At 35.5% G+C, this 19,013-nt stretch overlaps 1 protein-coding gene and 1 long non-coding RNA gene across 3 annotated transcripts in view; both read left to right on the top strand.

Annotated features, from left to right (window-relative positions):
• LOC114332535 (transcriptional coactivator YAP1-A-like) overlaps positions 1–19,013 on the top strand; it is a 453,998-nt gene that overhangs the window by 126,577 nt on the left and 308,408 nt on the right. The window lies entirely within an intron of this gene.
• The window catches only part of LOC114332537 (uncharacterized), a 170,110-nt gene continuing 151,943 nt past the window's right edge, over positions 847–19,013 (top strand). The window contains exon 1 of the long non-coding RNA XR_003652814.2: positions 847–893. This is a non-coding gene — a long non-coding RNA (uncharacterized LOC114332537). The remainder of the gene's footprint in view (positions 894–19,013) is intronic.

The following is a 19,013-nucleotide window of genomic DNA, read 5'->3' as shown; positions in this document are numbered from 1 at the left end:
AATTGTGTGTCAAAAAATTCACAACAACTACCTCTTAAAATCCACCAAATTTCATTTGCATATCTCAAACGGTTTTAGAGCAATAAATAAATAGTTAGTTTGTAAGAAAAATTTCAACACCCCCTATCTCGGAATCGAAGCATTTGCTTCGTTTATAAAGTATACGTTTATAAAGTAAAGTGTCATTATTTTTTCATGCAGAATTACCCTTTAAAGTTTGCCATACTTATTTAAAAACATTTTGTATTGACGAAAAACAAGGCTAGTTATTAAAGTACCTAATTTATTTATTGTCTAACACAAGCGAATGAATTAAAAAACAGAATGTAAGAAAACATGATATATAGCTGGGTTTTAATTACAGTATTTTATAAATGCTAGAATATTCCACACGGTCACGCGAACTTTGAGAAAAAATCACAGTTTGATTGGTAGACCCGGTATACATACAATGACAATTTACCTGTCTAGCAACAACATTATTACAGCGATATTGTTAAAGAATACGGCTATAAAAAAATCACTTAAATCGGACAACAGGTTTAGCAAGTTCGAGACATCAAAAATGACCCGTTTTTAAGTTGGTGCGTTAATTTCTTGGAGTAGTGTATTATAATTTGGGATACAGTCAGTTGGTAAACTATGGTATACAATCAACTAACTGGGATTTTCCCTTATAATTTTTTACTTTTTAAAATATCGAATTTACACCGTTTTAAAAATATGAAACAATATTATAAATGTTTTCCGTATGTTCACAACAAACCAGTAGACTTGACAACAGCGCACGGGCGCGTCTGCCGTCCTTGTAATAAGGCCGGCGAGTTTGCAAACTATAGGTGTACAGTTAGCGTCAATTGAAAACTGTTAGATTGAAGCAAGTCTCTATTACCGTAAGTTTTTTATGGCGAATAGTTAAAATGTTCATAATACCATCACACCATTTAGGGATATCATTACGAAATTACAAACCGAATTAATATCATTAGATTGTCGTGATGCTAATAATTTAATTGTTATTCCCAACGGAAGTAAATAAATGAGATATTTTTTGTTATATAAATAAATGATGAAAGGATATATTAAAACTGCAAATTGCTTACATTTAAGAGACGTACTTAGTGGAAAGGACAAGAAAAGAACTAGGTGAAGGATACAAATTGTGGTATGTAGGAAAAGGCTCTACTGTAAAGGCAGGGAGGACTAGGTATAGATGGATTTAAAGAGGTGGCCTTCTGGCCTATTCCACTGCGAGCTTTTCAGATCTATTGTGGTCCTCTAGTCCTAGATAACATTCTCTAGCCTGACCACTTTTAAAAAGTCTAATAGCTTCGAGACTGAACTTTCCATGTAGCTATTTGCAGGTGGATTTCCACACATTTGCCAGACTGTCACACTTGCATAGAATGTGCTCTGCTGTATCTTCTTCCAGGTGACAGAATCTGCACAGGTCATCATCTGACAATCCCATCAGCTTCAAGTGCCTATTCAGCTTACAGGGCCCTGTTAGCAGACCTACTATGCTGCCGTCCTCGAACGCGGTATCTGCAAAAAAATTGAAAATCGAGTTTTTGCTATATGTGGTTTCCTTGTGACCTTATTTATGCTTCTGCAATGTCTGAAAGCCGTATCATTTTATTTACTACCAAAATAAACAAATTGGAATATGCCGTATGTGCTAAATTTTTTTTCCTTTGGAGTTGTATGACTACGAGCCCTTCAAGGCTCATTCGCCGATTCACCAATTTTGCTCATTTATTTTACAATATATTTTCCTATACCTATCTACTTAATATTTTCTATCCTACTTATTTTACATACTTTATAAGGATTGACCACTGGTCAGTGGGAATACCACATCAGGCAAAAACACACAACAGTTGCTTAATTAAAATGCGGTATCTACAGAGTACTTAACTAAAAAGCGGTATGTGCTAGCGAGTATCATGTACTTGCCGCGTTTTAATTGAGCACAGCACATTTACCGCGTTTTTATCGAGACTCGTGTTGCGACCTCGTATTTTGAACATTTATGACATGTAGGTATTTTGCGTATATAATAAACAATTATAAGCTATTTATTTTTCTTTTTTGGTAACTATTCTTGCTTGTAAAAAATCCTATTTGTAAATAAAATGCAGATACGGCGCTATTTCTGATCCAGCAATATGTCCGCTGCTCAATTAAAACGCGGTATATGACTTTTTATTTACAGCTTTGATAAAAACATGATTTTTTTTAAGAATATTTTTAAACAATGTTCAACTATCAGTAGAACATGTTTTACGTTAAAAAGTTGACAAAACATATAGAGTCCTGAGAAAAAACTTTGAGAGCCGATTTTTCGGTTATAAGTTGGCTGCACATACCACATACCGCGTTTTATTTGACGACGGCAGTATGGCTTTGACTTTCTTCCTGCTGTTGCTTATTAGATCTGCCGTAAATTTTGGCGAATGTTCTGTAATGAACTGTTTTGCCTGTCTTTGTCCTGGTGAATTCCTCCACCATTCCAAAGCTTTGTGAGCTACCCTCTTTCTTGTAGCCGCTTTTGTTACTGCCTTTGTATCGCCGCAGAAGGGTCCCGGGCCAACGAATGGCATTGATGAGCCTTGTTTGGCCATTTTATCTGCTTTTTTCATTGCCCTTATGACCCTCATGCCCCGGTACCCAGGCTACCGTAACCTTGCTATGGTATTCTAGTTTGTTTAGGGGACATACACAATCCCATACTAGCTTAGAATTGACTCTACCGAATTGAGTGACTTAATCGCTGCCTGACTGACTGTGAAGATGGCAACTGAACGGAACGTTCTTTCCTATTCCACGCAGTAAGGGATTGTAGTTTTTTCCGCTTGGAAATCTGTAACATCCTTAAACAGACTTAACGGGAAATGTATTCCTTGATTTGTCCATACTATGCCGACTCCCACATCTTCCGATGTTTTTGAGCCATCAGTGTACCGGGTAGCAGCAAATTGTATGGGTACACCTTCCTTCCAGTCTTCACTTCCTGGTATATTAAGATTAGGCACACGATGGAGTAGGTTTTTTAATCAATCATCTCTTTCTTCTTTCTTTATCCAGCCTCAAAAGTCCACTGCTGATCATAGGAATCCTCCCCTCGTTTCCAACCCCATCTATCCTGCGCCGCTCCCATCCAGTTTTTATTTACCTTTCTTAAGTCGTTAGTCCATCTTGTAGGCGGTCGACCGACGCTTTTCTTGTCTTCTCTTGGCCTCCATTCTAATAACCTCTTTGTCCATCGCCTGTCATTCTGGCTATGTGTCCTGCCCATCTCCACTTCAACCTGGCTGTCCTTTCGATGACGTCAATCACCTTTGTTCTTCTCCTGATTTATTCGTTTCTGATTTTGTCTCGCAGAGTTATTCCTAACATTGACCGCTCCATTCTGCTCTGCGTGACTCTTAGTTTGGTAGCCGAGGCTTTAGTTAAGGTAAGTGTTTCTGATCCGTGCGTCAAGACTGGGAGGACGCACTGATCAAATACCTTTCTCTTTAGGCATGTGGGCAACTCACTTTTAAACGTTTCTCTCAGTTTTCCAAATGCTGCCCACCCAAGGCCGATTCTTCTCTTCAGTTCATGAGTCTGGTTATCCCTGCCAATCGTAATTTCATGTCCCAGGTATTTATATCTATCTACGAGTTATATTTCTTTCCCACCAATACTGATGTTCTAGTTGGGTACCAAATTTGTCATTATTTTTGTTTTCGAGATCTTTATATTTAAACCTACATTTTCTGTAGCCACAACGAGTTCTTGTACCATCTCTCTTGCCATACCTAGATCCTCAGCTACTATGACTATATCTATCATCGGCGAAACGTAAGTTGTTTAGGTATTCTCCATCTATTTTTATTCCCTTTGTCATCCAATCCAAACTCTTGAAAGCATGTTCTAAGACCGTATTAAAAAGTTTAGGTGACATTGGGTCTCCTTGTCTAACCCCCCGTTCTATTTTTATGCGATTACTGTTAGTATGTAATTTGACGGTGGTTGTTGCCTGTAAGTATATTTTGTATAATAATTTTGTATACCTAGAATCTAGCCTGCATTCTTTAAGCGCCTGTAATATGTTGCTAAGCTCAACTGTGTCAAAGGCTTTGTGAAAATCGATAAAGACCAGAACTAGAGGTTTATTGTATTCCACTACTTTCTTCTTTCAGTACCCTGTATATAATAGATTTCATGTAAAAGTAGGATTTCATCAGTTCCTAGTCCTTATGTACATATTATCATTAGTGTTGAATTAGGTAACAGCAACACTACAGTGTAACATTCTCTGGTGCTTAGTGTATGCTCATGATGTAGTGTTAGTGGGAAATGGTGAAAGGGATGTAGAGAATAGGCTAGAACTGTGGAGAAATTGAGAAAAGTAATAAGTACATTTTAAGCACTTAAGGTTTAAGTGTAGATGGAGATGCTTGTAGTAGATTTAGTGCTAGATGAATGAAATGTAAAAAGACAATGTTGCGTACCAGAAAGATTTAAATGAAACTGAAAGGAAAATTCTGTAAAAATGCCGTAAGATAAGCTACCATGTACGGCACTGAATAATCAGTTAACAATGAAAATAACATCGAATGAATGTGGCGAATGTGAGAATACTTGGATGGATGGTTTAGTGTAAAAGAAGAATTGGTCTTCAAGACGAGAATACCAATGCAGTCCAATAGTTAGGAAACTTAAGGAAAGAAGAGAAATAACATCAAACCTGTTGAGATCATGTATTTGTGCGAAAGTGAATCGTTCAGTAATATAGTTAGTGTGCAAGAAAAAAATTGTTTGAGCGATTATATAGAACTTATCCTAGATCATTTTTAGAAAACTAAGAAGCATAGAAGCTTTTTGAACTAATTTGAGTGTTTGGATTGGATACACTCAAGTATCTACATTGTAAATTTTAGAATTTTAGAACGATATAAATTTGAGAAATTAAAGAAATTCTGGCACCACAAAAAATCACATACAATATCACTACAACACGATGGAAAGTTGATCTTGGACCCGGTAAATTTATGCAACACATGAAAAAGCTTTGCTCAATTGCTGCTTAGATAAGAGAGAAGCCAAGCAAACTGTTTCAGTGGAAATAGTGGTCCGGCTCAGAAATTATGGAACCTAAGTTTCATCAAGCTCTGAGAGCAATTAAGAATACGAGTCCTGGTCATGACAATGCACATGCAGTTTTTAAATATTTGACCCAAAGCATCTCCAGTATTTGTTCAGCGGCATATTTCTAACTGACTGGTTAAAATCAACCTTTGTACCTCATCATCATCATGGCTTATGCAGTCCTGGCGGAGTGTTTGCCGCCCTTTTGGGCTGTTGTCCGCTGTTGTCTTTTATTATTATAGCAGCGTGTGTGACTTGGCCCTGTCTACAATTTTCCTCCATTGTTTCCAGTCCTTACAACGCTCCTTCCAATTGTAGATTCTCAGCTTCTTTATGTCTCCTAAGACTTGATCTCTCCATCTTGTTTTGGGTCCTCCCTTTGGTCTCTTTGTTGTTGGTCTCCAGCCAGTTATTCGCTCTATCGTAGAGTCTGGGTTAGCTCTTTCTGTGTGTCCCAGTCACCTGAGCCTTTGCGCCTTCACGAACTTGATTATGTCTTCACCCTGGATGACTTCTTTAATTTCTTCATTGGTTAATCTTCTAAATTCACCTAAACTTATCCTCACCGGTCCCATTATTCGTCGAAGTATCTTTCTTTCTAAGATTTCTAACCTCAATTCATCTTTTTGTGTTAGGCACATCGTCTCTGCACCATAGGTGATCACTGGCCTGATTGCAGTCTTGTAAATTTTTAATTTGGTTGTCTTACTAATGTGTTTTTCTTTCAAGAATTTTTGGTAGTTCCAGTATTTATTACTCAGTAGGATGCGTTCATTTATTTCATCCGTTCTATCATTTCTTCCATTAACCATCACTCCCAAGTATTTCAAACGGTGTAATCGTTCAAATGTATATGCACCAAGCTTAATTTCTTTCTCGATGTTCGTATTCTCTCTTGAGCACTTGAGGTATTTTGTTTTGCTTTGGTTTATTACTAGCCCTCTCTTCTTTGCTTATTTATATAATTAATATTATATTCTGCATGGTTTTTAAATCATTAGTAACGAGTGCAATATCGTCTGCATACGCTATCAGTTGGGCTGAAGATTCGATCATAGTTCCCGTAATTTTGGCTGCTCTTACTGCCCCCTCTATGGCAGTGTTAAATAATGTTGTTGACAGGGAGTCTCCCTGTCTGACACCTACCTCCATTTGTACTTCATCTGACGGGCCTCCCTTGTTAAGATTCGTGACTTGGATTCCTTCATCGTTATTTTCGTGAGATTTACTAGTTTTTCTTGAATGCCTAGTTGATTCATATCATTAATTAGCTCCTCTCTTATTACACTGTCAAAGACTTTCTTGTAGTAAATAAACAGTATATGAAGATCTATGTAACTTTTTTCGACGATTTGCGTTACAATGTGGATTGCGTCTATTGTTGACTTACCTTCTCTGAATCCATGTTGGTATTTACCTACTTTTGTTCTCGTTTCTTTTTCTATTCTTTGTCTGATCAAATTAGGTAATATTTTGTACATTGTATTTAATAGCGTGATTCCCCTGTAGTTAGTGCATTTCGTCTTGTCGCCTTTTTTAGGGATTGATGTTATCAGACCGCAATTCCAGTCGTTCGGCATGCGTTCTTCCCATATTCATTCTATCAGCTTGTGGATTCTGTGGGCTAGTTCCTCTCCCCCTTTCTTGAAGAACTCATTTATAATGTCGTCTGGTCCTGCTGCTTTCCTTGTCTTTAATCTGTTTATGGTCGCCAAGACTTCGTTGTATGAGGGAGGCTCTGATTGTTCTTCATTCCTATTTTCTGTTTGTACTTCATTTTCTGCATTTTCAGCATCGTCTTTCTTTTTGAACAATTCTCGATAGTGTGTTTCCCATTCCTTTTTTCCAATATTTGCTGGTATCTTTTTCTTATTCTGTGCTTTTATGTGTTCATATAGTCTTACATTATTGTTACTATTAGCTTCGAGTTCGAGCAGTAAGTCTTCAATCCATTTCTTCTTTTTAGTTCTGCAACATTTGTCTGACTCTTTCTTCTTCTCTTTATAGTGTAGGAGATCTGGTTTATTGGATGCTTCATCATGACATGAAGGATGCAATCTTGGATTCTTCATAGTACCAATCTTTTCTTTTATTGTCTTCCATTAGTCTTCCATAAGATACTATCTTTTATGTCTTCCCATGTTTCATCTATGTCCGATGGTTTTATGACTAGTAGTTTTTCTTCCAACTTAGTGCAGAATTTTCTGTTTGCATTATCTGTATTTAGTTTTGACCGATTCCACCTCTTTCTTTTCTTTATGTCGTTTCTGTCTTTAAGTATCTTTGTCGCCTATCACCAAAATGTGATCCGAATCAGCATTGGCTCCCTTTGTACCTAATTATAAAATATTATAGTGAGTATAAAGTTATAAGCCTTATAAAATGAAGTTTTTCTTAGTTTTTTTCATAAATGCTCGAATAAGCTTGAAATGCTAAGAAAATAGCTAAGAAAAACAATTTGGCTTCATGAAAGAGTTAGGCACAAAAGAGACTTTGCTTGATCTTGATCCCATCTACCGTATACAATGTTGGAAAATAATTTGTATTCCCTAATTACCAATTTAATTTTTAAATGCATTGTTGCATGTAAGTTGTTCTCCCTATTTAGGTATTGGTAGGGTAGACTTACCATGGTCCTCTCTTCTTGTTCCATTTATCGGAAAAGATAAACCGAATAATAACGTTTGCAAATAAAAGTTATTACGGACTTATCAAATACATCAGAAGTCATGTCTAAAAAGAGAAGAACAACAAAGATAAATGATAATGAAACCTGGCGTCGTTGATATAATTTTCTTCTTCTTCTTTGTAAGCCATTCTGCTAATGCTGCCCTGCAAGACGTACTCTATTGGCGAAACCCAAGGGAACTAGACTACGAGATAGAACAATATTGGAATGAAAATAAAATTATGTGCAGATAAAGGTGCCAGGAAAATTGGTGTGGCAAATTAGCACCATTTCTGAGTCCTTTTCTGGGCCATCTCTTTTTCTCTTGTAGTTATTTTATTTCTACAAGTTGGAACATGTTGTCAGGCACGACAGTTCGCCCACAAAGCTAGTTAACTCTCTCGGGCACGATAGTCAACACTTTTTTCCTTGTACCTACCATTAATCCTGTGGGCACGATGATGTTACACCTCGTGATTGGGGAGCACCAACCACACTGTATGATAAACCAGTTATGCCGCGAATGTCTGGTGATTTTCTGATTGTGTAGATTGTGTAGATTGTCAATTATGTAGATGTTTGGGCGTGTGTAGTTCAGAATAAAAACATGTTCAAATTGATATCCAGTAGAAGTAGTTCATAGTTTATTGTTGATTTATTCGGCGTATTATTATATTTATAAGTATAAGTAGTGAATACGTTGTAAAAAGTTGTTGTTCTTAAACGTTATCTGAAGTAAATACTTCTAGGTTTCCCATCCAAACACTCATAATATGTCGTATATCATTTGTAGATCTGGGTTTAAAGTCCTTGTCATGGCACGCAGATCTTCATTTTTAGGTCACATTCACATAATGTTTTAAAAAACCGGTTTTTTAGTCGATGGAAAAAACCGGTTTTTTTTTCAAAAAAAAAGAACCGATTCGAATTGGAAAATTTCATGTTTGCTATTTATTTAATGTAATATAGGTTGTATGGTAAAGGTTCAGAAACAGTAATGGAAGAATCTATGAGAGCTAATATTCTTGATGATAGTTTCTGGGAAGATTTGACCACTGTCGAATTATTATTAAAACCTATTGCCAGGGGTATCAAAATCTTACAAGGAGATTCGCCTAATCTTTCAAGTGATTGGTTTGAAGAGTTTTAATGGGTTTAAAACAACAACTAGTTAAAACAATCTCTAAAACGTCATTCCCCAGTCCTATCTGTAATAAAATACTTGGGCATCTTAACAAGAGAATAAGTTTTTGCTGCAAAGACCTCCATAAAGCTGAAAATTTGGTGGATCCCCGATTTAGAGGAGAAGGTCTTTCCGACGAGGAGAGTTTAAATTGTATGGAAACAGGCAAGTAGTGTTGCCCAAAATCGGTCTTGGTCTTGCAGTCTTGGTCTTGTTCTTGCGTTTTCGCAAGACCAAGACCGAGACCGCCCAATTTTAGCAAGACCAAGACTTACCCTGCAAGACTTGAGCAAGAACAAGACTAAGCCTGCGAGACTCTTGCGTCTTGCAGTTAGAACTCAGGGTCGTTTTAGGGAGTATACAACTTCGGCTATATTCTTAGATACTCTAAGGGCCGGTTGTTCGAACGCTAATCAAAAATGGAATTACCTGATCATTATCAAATATTTAATTACTGTCACCAACTGTCAATGTCAACTTTGTTTGGGTTGCTGAAAACATAATTTATTACAATAATTATGAGATTTATTAATCAATTATGTTAATAATTGTTATGTTAATTAATAATTAATTAATCAATCAATTATGTTAATTATTATAATGATAATTAACATAATTGATTACAATCAACTGATTGACGTACGAATGAGGGGTGTTGTTATTTAATGGTTGTTAAGGGGACTTAATTATAATCAACTTCTTGATTAGCGTTCGAACAACCGGCCCTACGAGAAACAAAAAAAAATTGTAAAAATTTTTTTGAAAATTGGATTTATGCGCATTACGAACAATACCATAAACATACATAGCGAATCAAAATATCCATTAAAATAACACTTGACACATTTGACATGTACTCAGAGGTCATTATTATAATGTAAAAATAAAATATTTGGTACATTTTTTCCCAGCAGCCGACTTCTTCGCTCTGAAAATAATTGTCCAGATTTTGAGAATAGTCGTCTTCTAATCATAACATAACATTCCTGCGTTGCGACGCCTACAGTAATATTGAATATCGTATACAAACTTTTTAATAATGTGTCACCTTAGCTAATAGAAAATAATACTTAATAAATATAATAAGTAATTAATTTTTTTCATTATTAGTTTTCTAGGAATCCAAACACCAGAAATCTTATCTGTATACATATAGTAAGACTATTATTTATTGTTTATGCTGACTGTGCTATGAGGTCACTCGGCTAAACAAAATTTGCCGAAACAGCGCGGCTCTTATTTAAAAGTATCATAAGATAATGATACGAGACAAACGTAATACACATATAATGCCTGATATTGTGTAAACAAAATACCGAAATATTATTTTAACGATATACATTTCTCCAAGAAATTAACGCACCACCTTAAAAACGGGTCATTTTTAATGTCTCAAATTTCCTAAACCTGTTGTCCGATTTAAGTGATTTTTTTTAATAAGTATGTTGTCTTATTCTTTATAAATATTGATGTAATAATATTGCTGCTAGAAAGGTCAATTATTGTCATTGTGTACCGGGTGTACCAATCAAACTGTGTTTTTTCTCACTCTGTGGAATATTCTAGCATTATTCAAGCATGCAAAAGCATACTGAAATTAAAACCCAACTATAGCCTCATATTTTCTTAGCATTATGATTTTTTATTCATTCACTTATATTGGATAATAAAAAAGTTAGGTACTTTTTTAACTATGGTTCATTCCACGAATATACGACTGTTTTGGATTATCGCGACAACGAATGTTTTAGTGTACAACATAAGAAGTACGAAAGTAAATGGCTCTAATAATTATTCCAATAAACAACAATGTAATTTGCAATTTACTTTCGTTTTTCATATTTTGCGCAATAAAATATTCGTTGTCGAGATAATCCAACACAATCGTATGCTCGGGGAATAGGGTATAGCCATGTTTTTCATCAATACATGATGTTTTTAAATAAATATGGCAAACTTTAATGGGTAATTCTGCTCGAAAAAGTAATGACAGTTTGCTTCATAAACGTTTACCTTATAAATGCTTCGTTTTCCAAATAGGGGGTGTTGAAATTTTTCTTACAAACTGACGATTTATTTATTGCTCTAAAACCGGGTGAGATATGCAAATGAAATTTTGTGGGTTTTAAGAGGTAGTTTTAACTTTAGTTAGTTCGAACATAGGCAGGTATCACTTAGATCGTGGGTTCAAACCGCACCCGGTGTCAGTTGTTTAGATATTTATTAATTTGGCTAGTCTTTACTGTGGCTGTGATATTCAAGCTTAAAATGTACCTCTCTGTTACGTTGTTCTAATTGCTCTATATGCAATAGGCTAATTGGCAACTGCGAGACGTGCAAGACTCTTGCTGCAAGACCAAGACCGGGAGCGCAATACCAAGACCAAGACCAGGTGTACTGGCGCAAGACCAAGACTGTCTAAGTCTTGTCTTGGTCTTGCATTTGGGCAACACTACAGGCAAGTGTAATTGTTATTAATGCAGCAATATATACCTGAATCTAAAACGGGAATCTATGTCAAGATATCTTTTATGGGAAGTTGCAGAAAAAATAGACTACCATCCATTAGTGTGGTGGCAAGGTATTTGCACTAAACAGCCCTTGCAACCTGTTGCAGTACGTTTGCTTAAGTTAGTTCCAACTTCCTTTGGATGTGAAAGAAATTGGTCATTTGAACTTTAACACAAATTCAAAAAAGAGGAACAAACTTACAAATCGCCGAGTTGAAAAACTTGTTACAATTCGCAATAACATGTATATTTCGGATCAAAATGTTGCAGGAAAAAGAAAAAAATTACTGGAGATTGCAAATACTACATAAATAGAAAAGCCACATCACTCGAAGTGCAATTTGGTGAAGGTGAAGACTTACTATATATATATATATATATATATATATATATATATATATATATATATATATATATATATATATATATATATATATCGGGTGTTCTACAGCATCCGCCGTTTCCCGCATCCTATTCGCCATGATTTTCGGTCACGAATATCTTCCTCGTTGAGTTGTCTACTGTTCATTGCTTTCTCTACATCTTGTATCCATGTTCTCTTCGGTCTGCCTCTTTTTCTTCTCTCGGGTGGTGCGTACTGAATCATTTTCTTGGGCCATCTTGTTGGCCCCATTCTCTGGACATGACCCTACCATATTAATCTTTTTTGTTCTATTCTGTCTATAATATCCTTTTCTACTTCCATTCTTTCTTTTATTTCTTCGTTTGGGATATGCTGCAGTTTAGATATTCTGCAGCTTCTTCTAAGCGCGTCCATTTCTAAAGCTTGAAGTCTTTTATTTTGTCGGTCTTTTACTTCCCACACTTCCAAGTTGTACAGGGCAATTCCTTCCACCATAGTTTGGTAGATTTTTTTCTTTTTCTGATTTTGCAGTCCTGTACTCCACCAAATGCCATTCAGCTGTTTTATAGCTTTTCTTCCTTGACTTATTCGATATTCTATATCTTGATCGCATTTGGAGTTTTTGTCAAAAATAGAACCTAGATATTTAAATTCATCACATCTTTTTATGTATTCCCCTTCTAATTCTAAGTCTTCAGTATCACCTCCGACTACAAGGTATACAATTTTCTCCATGCTCATTTCCAAACCCCATTTTCGGTACTCCTCTTTCAATTTTCTAATCATGTAACTGGCGTCATCTTTATCAGCAGCAATCACAACTTGGTCGTCAGCAAATAGCAACGTATACAAATAAGAATCTCCTACTGGTATCCCCATTGTTTGGCATTTTCTAGTCCAATATTTTAACACATGTGTAAGGTAAATTTTAAATAAAGTTGGCGACAGACAGCATCCCTGCAAAAGGCCTTTCGAAGTTTCAAAGGTATTTGAAAGTTTCGTTCCAATTTTAATTGCTGTTGTTGCATTAGCATAGAGATCTTTTATTGTTTGGATGTATTTTCTATTTAAACTGGTTTGTTTAAATTCATTATTGAATTTTTCCACATTTTGGCTTTTTTTTAAAAAAACCGGTTTTTTCCGGACTCTTAAAACACTACGCATTCACACCATTCTCATCAACAATCACCACGGAAATGCCCTGTACAGGAATGTATACCACGAGGCGTCCTTCGTGTTCTTGTGCACTATCCTGAAGGTTGAATACTGTTCCCTAAAAGTGTAGGAAGTGAGTTTCCCCGTAATTTACTGTGTTTTTAACCCTAGTGTAACAGTGATGCTAACACGCGATCCTTTCAATCAATGAACCTTATGACTCAGATATTTTTGTTTGTATTGTGTTATTTATATGTTATGCAGCTTGGAAACTTTTTTAAGAGTTTTTATCCTTTTAAGATGCTGTCGTTACTTGCATAGTGATAATGGGAAATTCCCCGCTTATTTATGGAATATTGATTTTACCTCCACTTTAAGTCGATATACCTACAAAATGTGAACAAATAGACAATTTTTATACAGGGTGTTTGGTAAAAAATTAGCTATAGCTTAACCTTAGATTTCTGAAGTTAAAATAGGTCAATTTAAGCTAACTTGCCTTAGTACAAAAGTTGATATTAACCGAAATACAGGGTGTCAAAGTTAAACTTTTATTTTATTTATTTTTGAATATTTCCTGACAGGCATGGGACAAGAACACGAAATTTGGTAAGTGGTGCTGATACTGCGCACCCTACTAAATTATGTTAAACAAATGTTTCTGGCTACTATCAGAGGCGTACGACGGGGGAACGTGAATGGTTGACTCTTCCCAAATTCTACGCCACTAGCGGAATTTCTATTTTAGTGCAATTTTTTGATTCTCCAATACCTTTTATGTAAATATTATACACTTCATTCGTAACAATAAAGCCATTAGTTTTCATGATATTTGAAGCTAAAAACGAAGGAGCATAATACATTAATCAAAATAAGTGTGCCCTTTCATTTTTAACTTCAAATATCTCGAAAACGAATGACTTTATCGTTACGAATGAAGAGTATATTATTTACATAGAAAGTATTGGAGAATCTAAAAATTATGCTAACATAGCAGTTTCATCAGTGGCGTAGAATTGGGGAAGGGTCAACCATTCACTTTCCCCTGTCGCACGCCTCTGGTATTAACCAGAAACGATTATTTAACACAATTTAGTAGGGTGTACAGTACCTACACTTTCTGCCAAGTATCATAAGGATATGTCAAATAGTTTTATAGTACCGGGCACACATAGTTCTTAAAGTTTTAAATAAAGAATAAATTATTAAAAAAAAAGAATACCTTCAAATATTTTGACATATCCGTGTCATACGTGGCAGAAAGTGTAGGTACTGTACAGCCTACTAAATTATGTTAAATAATCGTTTCTGGCTACTACCAGAGGCGTACGACAGGTGAAGGTGAATGGTTGACCCTTCCAAAATTCTACGCTACTGATGAAACTTCTATTTTAGCATAATTTTTAGATTCTCCAATACTTTGTATGCAAATAATATACTCTTCATTCGTAACGATAAAGTCATTAGTTTTCGAGATATTTGAAGTTAAAAATGAAAAGGCACACTTATTTTGATTAATTGTATTATGCTCCTTCGTTTTTAGCTTCAAATATCTCGAAAACTAATGGCTTTATCGTTACGAATGAAGGGTATGTTATTTACATATAAAGTATTAGAGAATCAAAAAATTGCACTAAAATAGCAATTCCGCCAGTGGCGTAGAATTTGGAAAGGGTCAACCATTCACTTTCCCCTGTCGTACGCCTCTGGTATTAACCAGAAACGATTATTTAACACAATTTAGTAGGGTGTACAGTACCTACACTTTCTGCCAAGTATCATAAGGATATGTCAAATAGTTTTATAGTACCGGGCACACATAGTTCTTAAAGTTTTAAATAAAGAATAAATTATTAAAAAAAAGAATGCTTTCAAATATTTTGACATATCCGTGTCATACTTGGCAGAAAGTGTAGGTACTGTACAGCCTACTAAATTATGTTAAATAATCGTTTCTGGCTACTACCAGAGGCGTACGACAGGTGAAAGTGAATGGTTGACCCTTCCTGAATTCTACGCTACTGATGAAACTTCTATTTTAGCATAATTTTTAGATTCTCCAATACTTTGTATGCAAATAATATTCTCTTCATTCGTAACGATAAAGTCATTAGTTTTCGAGATATTTGAAGTTAAAAATGAAAACGCACACTTATTTTGATTAATTGTATTATGCTTCTTCGTTTTTAGCTTCAAATATCTCGAAAACTAATGGCTTTATCGTTACGAATGAAGAGTATGTTATTTACATAGAAAGTATTAGAGAATCAAAAAATTGCACTAAAATAGCAATTCCGCCAGTGGCGTAGAATTTGGGAAGGGTCAACCATTCACGTTCCCTCGTCGTACGTCTTCTATTGGGTCTCCTTTTTTAACTTCCCGTTCTATTTTTATGCGATTCCTGTTAGTATGTAATTTGACGGTGGTTGTTGCCTGTAAGTATATTTTGTATAATAATTTTGTATACCTATATCTAATCTAGCCCGCATTATTTAAGCGCCTGTAATATGTTGTTAAGCTCAACTGTGTCAAAGGCTTTGTGAAAATCGATAAAAACCAGAACTAGAGGTTTATTGTATTCCACTACTTTTTCTATTAGGGTTTTTATACTTTGTAGGTGGTCATTTGTTCCGTAACTTTTTCGGAATCCTGCCTGTTCTCTTGGTTGATAACTCTCTAACTTTCTTTCCATCATCTTAACTATTATTCGCGTAAATAACTTATAATATAAATGGCTGAGGAGGCTAATCGGTCTGTAATTCTCTAAATTGGCTTTGTCTCCTGCTTTGTGTAATATAATCATAGTAGCGTTGTTCCAGTCTGTTGAAATATTGGCGTTGTGAAGGCAGATATTGAAAAGTAGTTTAATTTTTTCAAGTAGTATATTTCCTCCAATTTTTAGTGCTTCTGATACTATTCCATCTTCGCCTGGGGTTCGATTATTTTTCATTTTCTTTCTCTAATAATTATTAATAACAACTGTTAATAAATATGTTCCGGGCCTGGAACAAAATAGAATAAATAGAATTGAATACACTCAGACAAAGTGATGTCTAAACTAGCTATGCGTCTATTCTCGATGCAGGAAGGGATCAGGACCGGTACACAGCTGCTTCGATTTGGTGTTCCAGAAAGGTCTATAGTCTATACTCTATACTGTTAGGGCCGCTTGCCTGTTGTTGAAATGGTAACACAAGTAAACCAGCCGGAGTACCAGGTTTAAACGTAAGTCATCGTAGAAGTAGATTGCAGTTTGCCAGACAGCACCTTGACTGAAATTTTGATGACTGGGATCACGTATTATTCACAGATGAATCAAAGTATTGCTTATGCATTTTAGAAAATATACTACAGAAAGTTTTTTAGACATACATGTCAAATTTTACTATATTTCTGACAGTTGCATAAAGTTAACGTGTTTGGAAAAATGACGCATATGAACAAAAACGATTTTAGATCTCGCATTACACATTTACACATTATTATTTGAGAAATAAAACGGCCAAAGAAACGAAAGAAAATCTGGTAAATATATTATGGGACTAATGTTTCTTTTGGTTTTTATGGTTTTTGTCGATTTCAAACGTGCCTTTGACAGCTTATCTTATGCCGCTATATGGAAAATTTTAGAGCTAAGAAACATCCAGCAAATAGCTATTTGTATAACAAGGGAGGAAAGTGCTACTTTTCCTCCCAAGAATGAAGTTTACTGCCCGACGCGTAGCGGAGGGCAGTAATCATTCAAGGGAGGAAAAGGCACTTTACTCCCATGTTATACATATGGTTTTTCCACCTTCCTCAAATAACAAGTAATTTTTTCATTTTTACTTAATTTATTTATGTAACTAACCAACAAAATTTATTAGAACTAAAACTAACAAGTAGGTACAATATAACTGTCAACTGTCAAATATAAGTCAAATTATTAATGTAAACATTGTTAAATCAGAATAACAATTTACTGTTTTTTACTATGCTGTAAAATACAGAGTGTTTTTAAATAAACGTTAAAATGTATAGATACTTACGTAATAGAAAATAGATATTGTACAGGGCGTCAATAAGTTATATTTCATGAATGAAATACCATGACGTCACTTTTACTTTTCCTCCCTAGGGAGGAAAAATATTTTCCTCCCTAAGGAGGAAAAGTACAACTTTGCTCCCTACAATCAGGTCCGGAAAAGTATACTTTCGGTAGAGGTATACCTCGTCCAATTTACTTACCGTTGCACGTCATCCACGCCATAGCCTGTGACACGATACCAACACGAAATATCTAGGCGGTAGGTGTGTTCCCCTTTAGAATCATTTTGATTCTAAAAAAGAACACACCCACCGCCTAAATATTTCGTGTTGGTATCGTGTCACAGGCTATGGCGCGGATGACTTGCAACGGTAAGTAAATTGGACGAGGTATAGGTGGAAAAAATAATTTCCATTATAATGTCACTGTACACCGAGACGAAATGCAGCGTGATTACAATGAGATCAACAGTGATGAATTTAACGTACATACTTACTGGAGTCAGACAGGGATGCGTGCTCAGACGCGGATCTAGAAGTTCATAATAGGGGGGGGGGAAGATTTAGCTCAAATATTATATTTTCCAGATTTAGCCATACGACTCACACTTACTCTAAGGATAAAACACACCATATAATCCCAGATACCTACGGTATCGAAAGGATTGATAGACAATTCACGACTATTAATCTCACTGGTCGTTCTTTACCATAAAGATTAACCTTTCTACCATCAATGGGTAGGTACGCATGGATTATCTAGTAAAATACAAATTTTTATATCTTTATTGTATTGCAAATTTGAAACGTGACTTTTCATGAGATAAGGTTTATATCCAGTGTAATGTATTTGCATTTTAAAATATCATTTTTGTTATTCTTTGAATTGAGAAAAATATTTCCGTTGTTTATGGTTCCACCGCCCAAACAAATGCGTCTGCAGATTATTTTTCAGAGAAGAGTGTTTTATTAGATTTTATGGCTTCTTTCAATTCTTTGGAAGCGGTTGTCGTGTAATTTAGTGTTGTACTGATGGCTTAAAGTTTAGAGTTAACAGAAAAAAATAATAAATAATAAAAAATACTTATTCACTTAATACAATAGGGGGGTCCACGGACCGTTGACCCCCCCCCCCTGTATCCGCGCCTGTGCGTACTTTCTCCGTTTCTTTTTAACATAGCTGTAGACTATGTTCCCTCCAAACCAGACTCCTACACAAGAGGGATACAATGAACGTTAACCACAAGCCTAAGCGATCTAGAATTCGCCGACGGTATTTGCCTATTAGGACAAAGGTTCCAAGATGTGACTGACGAATTGGAAACACTTTCCAATGAAGCCAATAAAATAGGTTTGAAAATTAATATTTCTTAAGCCAAATCCATGAGAATAAATGTAGAAAACAACATACTATTAATAACATGCAGATTAAAAATGTGGAAAATGTTACGTATCTTGGAAGTGTCATAATAGAAAGCGGAGGTACAGAAGACGATATTCGAATTAATAACGAATTGTTGAAGCTTGTTGAAGCTCAACAAGCTTTCAGCATGCTCAATCCTGTATGGAGGTCTGGCCAGTATACTACTAAGACAAATATCCGAATATTCCAGTTAAACGTCATGTCTATTTTACTCTACGAGTGTGAGATGTGGAATGTGACAAAAACCCTTACAGACAAACTGCTAGTCTTTGATAATAAATGCCTACAAAGAATTGTTTGTATTTTCTGGCCTAACATCATCAGAAACGAAGATCTGCTACACCTGACAGAATAAAAGAGGTTAGAAAAAATAGCTCCAGTATTGCAAAGACTGCCGTAGAGTGAAATCTCTAAAGAAAAAGAAAAAGAGGTCGCCCAGCACAAACTTGGAGAAGATCCAATCGTGGATGAGATAAGAGGTCAAGAAAAGTTTTGGAATGAGGTGAAGGTCTTAGCGCAAAACAGAACTCATGGCTCGTTTTCATTGA

Source organism: Diabrotica virgifera, chromosome 10 (assembly GCF_917563875.1).
Source record: "Diabrotica virgifera virgifera chromosome 10, PGI_DIABVI_V3a".
Classification (NCBI taxonomy): Eukaryota; Metazoa; Arthropoda; class Insecta; order Coleoptera; family Chrysomelidae; genus Diabrotica; species Diabrotica virgifera.
This window is presented reverse-complemented; position numbering and strand designations above follow the sequence as displayed.